Genomic DNA, 12,963 nt, shown 5'->3' with positions numbered 1-12,963 from the left:
GTTCGGAATACCAGCTTTATTTATTTCCCCGCCCTTACTTCCTGTGCCTAATGCCTTCATCTATATCTTACATGTTTTTCATTTTTAAAATTATGTATATGTCTGTAAACCTCCTCAAATTCTTCCCTGGCTCATATGAGATACAGATCAATAAAATGACTAAATTAACTGAAATAACCAGCAAGTCTATGATTCATGACAGAGCTTGAGATCTGTTGGCCATGTTTCCAATATACCCACTATTTCACCCATTCTCACACATCAACTCCAGTGTCCTCCCCAACATACATGGTGCCCGCCATATTTTCATCAGCTGAGATGCTTCTCCACAGGGCACCTCCAGGTCCTCACGTGGCCACCAGCACCAGGGTCCTGCAGCGCCCTCAGGGCTGCCCTGGCTGCCCCACAGGGATGCAGTAAGCTCCAGCACCCCACACCCCCCAGTTTCCACAGCCACCCCATGCCCAGCAGAGGGTTCCGGATGCGAGAGGCACCGGGGAGGTGCCCCTGCCCCGGGAGCCAGCACCCACCAACTCACGCTACTGAGACAGGCACTGCGGAGAATGACACAGAATTTGTACCACCTCTTCCAATGTATCACCCCTCCTCACACTTCAGTTTTAGCGTTTTCCCTAAGATGTGTAGTTTCCCACAAGGCCACATTTTTGACAACTGTATTATATTTTAGTGTCATTTCCGTGGCACATGACACCCAGATTTCCTTTTCTGGGCTGACCCCACTTGGCAGCCGCTGGTTTGGTCACCTGTGGTCTTCCAAGGAGATGGAAAAGGGGTCTCCCTGGGCAGAACCACTGAGGGCAGCTGCCTGGGCTGCCTCCCGGCCACACCGGGGCGTGCGTGTGGGGTAGCCCTCTGCGTGCACCGGGGGGCCTGCACGGGCTCTAGCTCCCTTCCAGCCCTGCACCCAAGGGTGCTGTCCACACACACCCCCGGGAACGGCACCCAGTCTGGGGCGCACAGACCCTCTACTCCTCTTCCTCTCAACTGCTGCTCTGCAATAACTTTTTAGTGTCACACTTTTATCAAAAGCTGGTAGACAGAAAAAGCTCTTTTTAAAAAATTTTAAGTATTACACGTATAGATTTCAATGAACCAAGCAGACTTTACATCCCAGAATCATACATAACTGAGGAAAAGCCAAACAGATAAGAATTAGAGAAACAGACTGTCTTTCAGAGCAGAGTTACATGTCTAAAGTCACCTCTGGATCAACTAGAAAAAGTAACAGCAATTACAGTGTCTCTAAATCATTCTGCAGTGGAACTGAGCTGAAGATTTAGTAATTCTGTCAATTTTAAACAACTTGGAACTAAAATATTTTTTTATTTTTTTAAATTTTTTTGCAGTCCGCGGGCCTCTCACTGTTGTGGCCTCTCCCGTCGCAGAGCACAGGCTCCGCGGCCATGGCTCACAGGCCCAGCCGCTCCACGGCATGTGGGATCTTCCCGGACCGGGGCACGAACCCGCGTCCCCTGCATCGGCAGGCGGACTCTCAACCACTGCGCCACCAGGGAAGCCCGGAACTAAAATAATTAACTGCTATTACTGTAAAAATTTTTTCTACTTTGTGAAACACAACTTTTTGTACAGAAATAATAACACAAGAGTACAAAGAAATATAAATGTGCCAGGAAAACAAAAAGAGAAAGAGGCAACAAAAACGAGGATGGGAGTCCTAGGTGTGCGCAGTGCCTGGTACACGATGTGCATGGAAGATGCGATTTTGCATGTTGGTCTCACGGGGCAGGATCTGCCATGCGTATCCCATGAACAAGAGCATACACACTATGCGGACACACTAAAAATGAAACCATCGTGAGAATAAACTTCATCCCACAGCTTAAGGCAATATCTATTCCAGACACTCTGGGGTAGCGATGATAAACATCTCATACAGGAAAGGCAAAAGCTTCAACCCAAAAGGAAAAAGCAAACAGAACCCTCGTAAAGCCGAGTGGCAGACAAGAGTTCTGGCTTCACGTGGGAATCGCGCACCACCCTCCGCAAACCAAAGCCTGCCCGAGCGACTCTCCCGAAATAACCGGACAAACAATCTGATATCACAGAATTTCACTGTACTGATAGTTCCTTGAAATACGTAACTAGAAATATCCACACACACTCCTTGTGGCAGAAAATGTACCTTTGCTTTCTTCAATCAGATGAGCCGTCTGGCCGGAGACGTCTATTTAATCTGGTTTTCCAAGTGAGAGGTCGGCACCCACTGGACCTTCTTCTAGAGCGTAAGACCTGTACTGCTCACCTCCCGGTACGCACCATGATTTACGCAGAGATCACCTGGCATCCTCTCACCTCCCTTCTACCTTTCCAGACCTCACAACACCTCTCCCCCACCCCCCTCCCTCCGGGAACCTCTCAGCTTGACTATCCCCTCCAGACCCTCTAAAGGTCATGCAGACGCTTCCCCCACCTCCTCACCTGAAATCGATGGTCTCCAAGCAGGCAAGGTGGGGTGGACTGAACGGGGGTGAGTCACCTGGAAGAGGGTTTTCGCCTACAAGGTGTCTAACCCCACCCCTGAGGTAATCAGTCCTGAGGAAACGGCTGTGACCAGGTGCCGGAAGAGACACAGGCTCAGTGCTACCGGGCTCCCCACGGCCCCCGAGAAGCAGAGGGCCTCTCCTGGGACAGAAAGCCACGTCGCTGAGAGAGGAAACAGCAGACTCCCCCAAAACAAAAACTGCACAGGAGGTGTCACCACCCTACAAAGGATGTAACATACCACCTAGAACCCGGCCCTTTAGTAAACGTCTTACCTCTGATTCAAACCCTAAAACCTGTGGTGGAAGAAAAAGACACGCTTGAGGCTGTTTCCTGGCTGCTGCAACTTAACAGATAAAATGTACTGAAGGCAGATCCGTATTTACTTCCGGGGCCTTAAAGGTTTCCCCATCTGCCAGGTTAACTAACACAATCAAAACACCAGCAAACACAACCAAGTGAAGACACAGCACGTGAGGCTGTTAGAGAATCTATAAAAGAGGGGATATATGTATACGTACACCTGATTCACTTTGCTGTACGGCACAAGCTAACAGAACAAGTTCAAGGACCAGGAAAATCTTTACGGGAGGAGAGCTTTGAAGGACGGGTAGGAATTCGGAAGGGGTCGATTAAGAAGGTACTTGTGAGTGGAAGCGAAAGGGTGTGCAAATACACAGGGAAAAGAAACACGGAGCACGGAGTTTACAGAGATGGCGAGTCCCAGCAGATGAGTGAGGGAAGGGCAGGGCTGGCCGAGGCCCTTGGAGCAGCGTGACGACTGGGGCTGGATGTCCAGGAAGCAGGGAGGGGGAGACTCGGTGCCACCCGGGTGCTCCGAGATTCACCCGCCCTCAGTGCGTTGCTGAGGAGGGCACGGAGGGGCAGGGGATTCCCAGAAAACCCACCCACCACGCTGGGACACGCTGCTGGGCGGGGGAGGGGGGATCAGGAAAGGAAGGAGACCGAGGTAGCCCCACAAGAATCCTGCACGAGGGCACAGGAAGCCACTGATGACAACAGGGTGGGCAGTGAGGAAGACGCAGGGGCAGACGGGAACCAGCTGGGCTTTAATCATGCTGTTCACAGCCCTTATCCAGTAACAACCTGCAATGGAGTATAGTCTGTAAAAGGACCGTATCGCTATGCTGTACACCTGAAATTAATATAATATTGTAAATCAACTGTGTGTCAATTTAAACCAAAAAAAGACCTCAGGCCAAAAGAACAAAAAACGTTATTCAGAGGCTCCCTGAATGGTGCCGGCGTGGCACTGCTGACACTGGGGACAGACCTGCGGCAGGGTGGCCCGCGTGCGGTGGGACGTCTACCTGCAGCCCTGTCCTCACCCACTGGATGCAGCAGCACCTCCTCGGCTGTGACAACCAGACACGTCTCCAGTGGCAAACGTCCCGGGCTGGGGGGTGCAAAATCGCCCCCAGTTAGAACCACTGGTCTAACGAAGGGACACCGCCCACGGCTAGGAATTCTGAGCCCAAGCCCACGGCGAGGTGAGGCAGAGCTCAGGTGCCAGCCACGTGAGTGATCCCAGGCCCCTGGTGTAGTCAGCGCTGCCCCCTGGGAAGCATTTCAGGCTCCACGTCACTCTTAAGAGCAAATCATGGAGAAATTTTTCCACCGTAACGTCCAGTACAATCGAAGGACCAGGCACGCAGGGAAACGCGACACCACAATCAAGAGCAAGCAAAACCCAGTCAGCAGCAGCTGAGAGAATGGATCCGCCAGCCAGACAGCAAGCAGCTCAGCCACGCCTACAGAAATGAAAGACTGCGGTGACAGGCGCTAACTAGGGTCAACTGCGGTGGTCATTGAGCAATACATGCCGGTACCGAGCCCTTGTGTTGTACACCTGAAACGAATCCAATGTCGTATGTCAGTTATGCCTCAATAAATACATGAACAAACCATCAGCTTAAATATGCCCACATGAAGACCGAGGACCACCGTGTAACTGAGCTCCACGGTAATTTTATAGCACCGAAACTTCAGCCTGAGGTTGTTAAAGAAATCAAAGTACTCCGTTTTTATTTTATATGATATTTATTACATAACACTGAAACACATTGCTTGGGGCTTCCCTGGGCGCGCAGTGGTTGAGAGTCCGCCTGCCGATGCGGGGAACGTGGGTTCGTGCCCCGGTCCGGGAGGATCCCACATGCCGCGGAGCGGCTGGACCCGTGAGCCACGGCCGCTGAGCCTGCGCGTCCGGAGCCTGTGCTCCGCAATGGGAGAGGCCACGGCAGTGAGAGGACCGCGTACTGCAAAAAAAAATAAATTAAAAAAAAAAAAAGTAAAAAACAACAACACATTGCTTGATACTTGATAGGCCTACATTCTGACATAGAAATGCGTGCTAGGCCAGCCACAAAGCCCCTTTTGTATGATATCGTTTTCATTTTCATCTGAACCAAGGGAGCCCAGTAGGCTAAGATAACAGTATACAGCCTATCAATGCACTAGAAAATAGAAGAGGGAGAGCAAGAGATACGTTATCTACCAGGAATCCCCCTTACTTCACTTACATTTTCCAAATTCCACTTATTGTTTCTGGAAAAATTCCCACCGGTTGTACTTTTGGGCAAATTCCACTAGTTGTATTTTCCCTAGGCATATCTGCTCCCAATTCTGCATTCTCTTTAGGAAAACAGCAGACCAGAGTTATCCTCCCAGAACCAGCAGCACTGCTAGCTTAGGTCTATGATACTTCCTGAATCAGCCCTTTCCCAAAGCATCTTCCGCGGTCTTTGCTGGATGTCATACAAATTACCAAGTCAGGAAAAAAAAGAAAAAAAAATGAACCCCCCCCCCCCCCCCCTGAGCCTAGACTGGACAAAAGAGGTCTGAATGGTGGTGGAGGGCCATGGGGGCAATCACTGCCCACGGGGACACTCCCCCCTTCTGGAAATGTGGGTCCCCACTGCCCCTGGTGGGGTGTGATGGTGCAGACCCCCCCACCAGGAGGGCACTTGTGAGGGGGCTGATGTCGTCACGCTTCTAGTGTAGCCCTGCCTGAGCTTTTCTGTTCTGAGTACCTAAAACTTTCTTATAAATTACTGCCCTGTTGTTGACATCTTACTTTACGTTTTTCCTAAGTAGCATACGTAGACAGGTGTGACCCATGAATTTCACTTCAGGACTGTGAAGGGAAAGTTATGAACTATGTGTATCTAAAGGGGCGGGAGGTGGGGATGGCACACCGGGTCAGGCGCCGCTGAAAACCGCTAGGCTACAGTGGGAAATTCCCAACACACGCGCAGAGACGGGGAGCAAAACACACTTATAAGGAACCTTATTTAAACTTATTAAAAAATTAACAATAATACTTAACCTTTGATGGCTAACTGATTTCGTCAAATACTTTATATAAGCCCGTAGCTTTCAGACAAGGGGCAATGCTAAAAAGAGAATAAAACATTTGAGCCGCCTGGATGTGACAGAATTCCAAGCCTGCTTCTACCCGAGTATTAGAAAAGCTGAAGCCAGAAACCACTAAATAAGAGTAATGCAACTAGGCATAACACAATAAAAGATATTACCTTCCAAGTGCATTATTGTTGCCAATTATAAGATTCACTTCAACTGAATTTCAAAAGCTCAATCGCCCTCAACAGAAACAGTCTCTTTTTTAAATTTCGAGTATTACATTAAGGCAATAACTCACCTTCCAGCTATAATATCACCCTCCCTGACTGCAATGCTACATTTCAAAAATACTTCTCCATCGACAAGTCAAGCGAATTCGGCTTAATTTTATTGCATTTTGGCGCTGTCTCACATTGGTGTGCAATTACCTTTATCATTTGATTGCCGAGGCAGAGAGCAATCAGAACAATTATTTGAAAATGGAGGTTTATAAATTCGAAATCACAGTTGCTGGCATTTTTGATAAAACAGCAGCTTTATCTCGGGAAGTGGCAGGGACATGGGATAAATCATGCATCAGTCAAGTGTAGCTGACCTCCAAATGCATCGCACAGTATCAGAAGTGCTTCCAAAGGAACTTTCCAGCATCATCCATCATCCTTCATAACACTAAAATAGCTACACACCTGAAGAATAGAAGCTAGAGGATAATTTAAAAAAAAAAAAAGAAAAAGAAAAAATTCCAAGCAGTATGGGCAAAACCATTAACTGTTCTCCCTTTTAAACTGTGAGATACAGTCCATGCACATAAACAAATATGACTTTACCATAACTCTGAACATCTGTATTCATATTCGTCAACTCAGTTTTAAATACAAACGAAACGTGGAGTCGAGTCATGAAAAGAAAAAGTGCATTTCTGGACTGCATGCATTTTTATGTTCTGTTTGGGTACGGCTGCCTGTGTGGGTCATACTGCTTCCGTAGTCAGCGTATTACTGTCGCTACCTCTGTTCTCTAGGCCTCATTTTCTCTGAAAGTTTATTGCTTAAAAAAAAGAATGTAACTTGATTTTAAAGACAAGAATAAAGGGAGAGTCAAATCCTTGAGTCCCCACATTGGTTTTCCCTAAGTCAGTTACAGGTGACAGGGAGCTCAGGACATTTAGGAAGGCAGGTGGCCCGGTCCCCAGTCACACATCTTCACACAGGGGAAAAACAGCCTTAGGACTGGGCCTCAGCTTTCTTTAGGGAAAGACGGCTACCACATCGCACCACACCTCTGGCATACATTAACCATACCTTGTTTTAACTCGTTTTTACGGGGCAAAATAAAATAACCATGTGATCATTTATTTCCTTTTTATTAAAGCAAATTCCCCAGAAAAAGAACACTTCTGCACGTTTACATGGGTGACCCCATGCCAACGGACTATCAAAGGTCTAGCTGGGTAGGAATGAAATTTATTAGCTGCATATGCCTGGCACTGGGCCAGGTGCTTTACATGTATTATCTCATTTACTCCTCCCAGCAAACCTAAGGTAAAGCAAATTACTTGCAGATGAGAAAACAGATTGAGAGGGTAAGTAACTAGCCCAAGGGCACAGCACGTAAGTAGCAGCTGGTATTCAAGGTCAAATCCAACAGACGTCAAAGCCTAGACTTCTGCAGACTGGCAACTACCTCCCAGACCCACACACACATCCCACACTGTGTTAGTCAGGACAGGCTTGGCTACTCTGCAGTAACAAATACCACCAAACATCCCCTGCGGGTCTGGGTGAGTCTCCAGAGCAGGAGCCTCCACTCCCGGTGTACAGGCGTCTCCAGGAGATCACGCATGAACTTGATGGCACGGCAGAGAAGGAGCGTGGAGAACCACGCACGGGCACTGACACACTTCCGCCTTCCTAGAAGATCCAGGCATCTCCTAAAGATGCCCAACAGTTTTCAATCTTCATCTGATGAAAACGCACAATGGTAAGTTTGATTTCTATCAGCTAAGCTTTATGGTCCTTTCCCACCAGCAAACTCAATTCTAGTAAAAAAAAAAAAAAAAAAAAAAATTCATGAAATAGGAGTCAGGTGTAAGATCCTACCTAACACAGTATTCGTAAAGAAACACAGTATTTTAATAAAACCCTTGACTGTCCACACCTCGAAGTATGAATACTGTGTGACTCCTGGCACAGTAATGTACAACCAGAACTTTCAGAGGGTTTCATGTTTATCTAATGAATTTTCAATATTTCTCTTTGACAAAGAAAAGTAAGAATCACGAGTTGCTTACAGATAAAATGTACCAATTTCTCAAAAATGGGAATTAAAAGAAAATAAGTTAACAAAAGAGAAAAATAACCTAAATTAATAGAGAATCCTATGAAAGGTAACAATTATTCTTCACAGAAAATAATATTAGAGGACCTTCATCGTTTTCTTTCTTCTCAACGTACATCTGAATATTTGAAAATAAACTAATTAGCTGGTCCATTGACTTGAAAGCATGCCATCTATTTTGAAAACAAAATGATTCCATTTTCTGTCTACTCAAGTCCAAACGTCAAGCCTGAATTCCTAACCACGCTGACACGAGCAGTTAAAAGAATTCTGCAGACTACCTTTTGACCAAGCAAGCACAGGAGACACTCTCCTTCACAAACAGGATTTCACCTACCAGGTGGCACCTGCACTAGTAACAGCCGATACAATGGCACAGGTTCACCAGAGTTTGTTTAAAAGAACCCATATGTAAGTATGTGCCCATCACAAGAGCCAGGTCTCTCACTGCCGGAGACAGGTGGTGGCTAGACTGAAACCTGCTGTGTTGGATTCAAACTGGAGATACCAGGACAAACTCACAGTTTTTAATACGCACACAGACGACAGGTGCAGAAATCAATGCAGGTGCGTCATGATGTGCGTGTGTGGTCAGCGAACCTGCACAGACGCCCTGGCTCTGCCCACTGAGCGGGGCTAGAAGCATCAGCACCTCGGCAGCAATACGCACACCAGTACCCAGACCTTGGTCTCTAAATATCATATTCCAGGAAAAGGAATGTGGGCTCCCCAGAGAAATGAGTAAATCCAGGACTGGGGCAGGGAAAATACAAGACAAGCTTGGGTTACACTGTGGGGCCAGGAAGGAAGAAAGAGCTACACAAAGGCTGGACACGTCAGAAAGACAGGAGCCAACCTCGGGGGGTCCCAAGAGCCAAAGCTGAAGCTGCCGAACAAAATAAGCCATGACAGTACTGGACTACCACCCACAGCGCAAAATAAACATCCACGAGTCCATACTAACATCAACAATTCGCTGAGTAAACAAGTGGGAAAGAAGGGACAGCTCGTCCATTCAGAAGAATTCCAATCAGTGAAAGAAGAAAAAAATGAAGGGGATACACACCATCAGGCAAACAACACAGTAGCAACTGTTGTAGACAAGGTACATCAATGAACGCTAAAACTGGTAGTTGAAGCCTGAGGAGAAGCAATATGTCTCAAGGTATTTATTAATTACGAAGGAGAAAACAGTAACTTTACAGTCGGAGAAACAATCAATTCCACCTTAGCCAAGTGACCGAGCTCAGTTAGCATCACCAGTAACTGACGTGTGGGCACCATGCTGTAACGCCTTGAGAGGGCTCTCACCTCTGTGCTTTTCTTAGCAGAAGCGTGAACCTCAATCTAATCGTGAGATAACATCACAAACCCAGATGAGAGACATTCTACTATATAACTAACCGGTACTCTTCAAAAGTGTCCAAGTGACAGAAAGCAAGGCAAGAGGGACTGCCACAAACTAGACATGAGAGAGACAAGGATGCCACGTGGGGCCTTGAACTGGATGGCAGAACAGAAAACGGACGCGAGTGGGAAAACTGCTGGAATTCCAACAAAGCTTATAGTATTACACAATACCAATTAATGCTAATTAATATGCTAATACCTTGTACATTAATTCCCTGGTTGTGGTAACTGAACAAGGTTATGTACAAGGACCAGGTAAGATGTTAACACTAGGCAAAACTAGATGGATGGTGTACAGAAACAAGGCTGAAATTATTCAAAATAGAAAGCCAAAAAGACCCCCTATTCCACTGACAACTGTGTACATGCAGGGTGTATCCTGACCCCGAAGACCTGGCAGTTGAGAAACGGGGAGACGGAACCAGAGAGGGTGAGAGGCATCTGCATGGCCTTTATCACCCCCTGACTGCCTGCAGGCTGGGGAAGGCCGCAGACGTGCATTAACATTCTCAATGGAAACCGCTCCCACGACCTCTGGGATTCAGAACCATGACGCTGCATGTTTGCCTCTGAAACAGGTTGGTACAAAGATCCAAGTCTGGGGCGGGGGATGTGAGTTGTTGCTGGGAAATAAGAAGGTTAAATAGATCATAAATTAAGATTAGTGTCAGCTGGCCAGCAGCTTTCTATCACATTATAAATCAGACTAAGAAATGAGGCACCTCCTGTTTAAAATCAGAAACCATGCAGAGTATTTCCTCCATAGCCTCTACCCCAATAGGTCTCTGTAGCCAAAGAAAAGAAAAAAAGGAGTACATCAAGACCACTACATCAAAGGGTAGTAATTAAAAGGGGAAAAGGTACCAATTATATATGTGAGTATATTTAACACAGTACAAAACACTATTTGCAGGGATATTTCTCCCTGTATTTTTTCCCAGAAATATCTAGACCATGGAGACAGCTAGCATCAGCACATCATCTACAACAGTTGCACAAGCTAACGTGACAGAAGCCGGGAGACCCTGGCGCAGACATCACAACCCTGAGTGGGTTCCGGGTCAGGCCACATAACACAGATGCAAATAATGGCCAGAGATGGCTACCAGTATTTTATTTAGACATTTTTATAAGGAAGCCAGGGGTTGAAAGCACAGCTAGGATAACTATACAAATTTTGACTTTACTAAAATGTTATGTCCCCTGAGCCAAGGTATTAATCTTGTTATGAAAGAGGTTTCTCTTCTCACTGGCCATTCATTAAACTTTCATAAATTTTAAAGCATCCTTGTTGTTGGATCATATGAAAAAAGCAACTAGCAAGTATGCAGAACTAAGGAGGATCAAACCAGCTTGGGGCGGGCTGGGCTGGAGGAAGATTTAGAGTGACTATGAAAATTCCAGACATTTGTGCTTCCTTAAATATTTATGAAACAGAGCTTTCTGTTTGCAATATGGTGTGATCCCAAAGAAATAAATGATCATTCTTCTCTTCTCCAAAAGGATAAGGATAAAATCAAAAGGCAAACCCAACAACCAAACCACCCCTGTCACCCTATGTTCTCTGAATCGGGCCACACGATGGGGCACCGTGCCAGAGCACCAGGAATCAACACACAGCATCACCCCTGTCAGCGCTGGACACAGGGAGACACCAAACTGACCTGTGAAGGCTCTGGGAATGTCATTACATTCTCTGTGACCAGACACAGGGCTGTTTGTTTCTGCAGGAACTTACATCCCGATGAAGCCCTGATGTGATTTTAACGACGTGCAGAAGCTTCGCCTAGAAAACGGGGAGGAATCCTGGTGGAGAGAGATAAGCCAGGACAGACCAAATTCCATCCACGTCTGGCAGAGAGCACTTCCATGTTATCATTTCTCCCCCCGCCCCCCGACAATGTGATATAGTGTAAGGTTTAATTATATAAAATGGTTCCAGAATTTTGGAGTAGGCCAGATCAAGAGATGAGAATTTTCGTTCTCCATAAGCAAACAGGAATTTAAAAGTTCAGGAGGTCATCCATCATCTGTGAGTCATAATCAGCAAGCGAAGTGTAAGAGGATGTATCTTATCACTTGGCCTATAAAAGCTTCTGGTCCACGGGGTAAAAACACACTGAACTTTAATAAGCACTCAATTATAACAAATAAACCCAAACACCTAATTACCAAGTGACTCTTTATAGTTTCTAAAATAACTTAACCCAGTTTTACAAAGCAGATATTTTAAGATTCACAGAAAAATCCTGCCCAATTCCAGCATTAGATACTACAATTTATTTTGCCTACACCCAGAGGATCAAGAGATCTGTAACTCTAAATTACGTTATCTGCACCATAAATTCAAAGAGAAATTAGTCTCATTTACAAATAGCAATTACTTATAACAGAAAACTGAGTTGTAAATTTAAATTCTTAGTTTTGACAAAAATCCAAAACCTGGTTAGAGGAACACCACAGAGCTAACAGAACAGCCTATGTGTGGTGTCAGCAATGTCTTAGTTTAATTAAATGGTTTTGCAACACAAGCTAATTTCCAATGAAACCCTTTTTTCTTCTCTAATTCGGCCTACTTTATATTTTTTAGTGTCCTGTTCAGGCAAATTCCTCTCCCCGTGGAGGTGATGTCCCTATTAAAACAGCACAAAGAGGGAAAAACATGTACTCTGTTCACACAAAAAAGGAGATTTTAATGCTCAAAGCGCTAGTGATAAATTACAAAAAAATAAAACAAGAAAACCAAATGTCAGAATCAGAATAGATTCTGAAGACCACTAAATACCATTAAACAAACAGTTAATCCATCTAGAGCAGGACTGTCCAACACAGTAGCTATTAGCCACATGGGGCCACTGGTTTAAATTTAAATTAATTAGAATATAATAAAATTTAAAATTCAGTTCCCTAAGTCACACTGGTCACATTCCAAGTGCCCAGCAGCCACATGTGACCAGTGGCCTCCGCACTGGACGGCACCAGTATATTCTATCACTGCCAAATGCTCTGTCGGCAGTGCTGACCAACCCTGTCGCTGTCACATTAGAGAAACTGAGACCCAGGAGGTAATGAGTCGACTCGCTGATAAACCAGGAGGCCTACCGCCGAGCACATGTGGTTGGCCCCTGAGCACCTCAGTCACTACGCCCAATGTGAGCTCAAGCTCCACAGGGTCGGGGCCCTGTCTGTTCAGTTCAGAGTCGGAAACACACCCAGCACATCCCCACCCATGAGGCTCTGACCAACAGCAGGTGGGCGATGCTTTGAATGAAGACATGAATAAATGACCGTAATGCTACTGGATCCAAA

The 12,963-nt window shown here is 46.0% G+C and overlaps 1 protein-coding gene across 5 annotated transcripts in view; it reads right to left on the bottom strand.

Moving 5' to 3' along the window:
- Positions 1-12,963, bottom strand: part of MGMT (O-6-methylguanine-DNA methyltransferase) — a 348,914-nt gene that overhangs the window by 310,289 nt on the left and 25,662 nt on the right. Inside the window, exon 1 of one of the 5 annotated variants that reach the window (XM_032607813.1) lies at positions 2,799-2,867. The exons of the other annotated variants lie outside the window; for them this stretch is intronic. The gene's annotated coding sequence lies outside the window, so the exon portion shown is untranslated. Of the gene's footprint in view, positions 1-2,798; positions 2,868-12,963 lie in introns of those variants that run through there. 5 annotated transcript variants of the gene reach the window in all.

Source organism: Phocoena sinus, chromosome 16, assembly GCF_008692025.1.
Source record: "Phocoena sinus isolate mPhoSin1 chromosome 16, mPhoSin1.pri, whole genome shotgun sequence".
Lineage (NCBI taxonomy): Eukaryota > Metazoa > Chordata > Mammalia > Artiodactyla > Phocoenidae > Phocoena > Phocoena sinus.
This window is presented reverse-complemented; position numbering and strand designations above follow the sequence as displayed.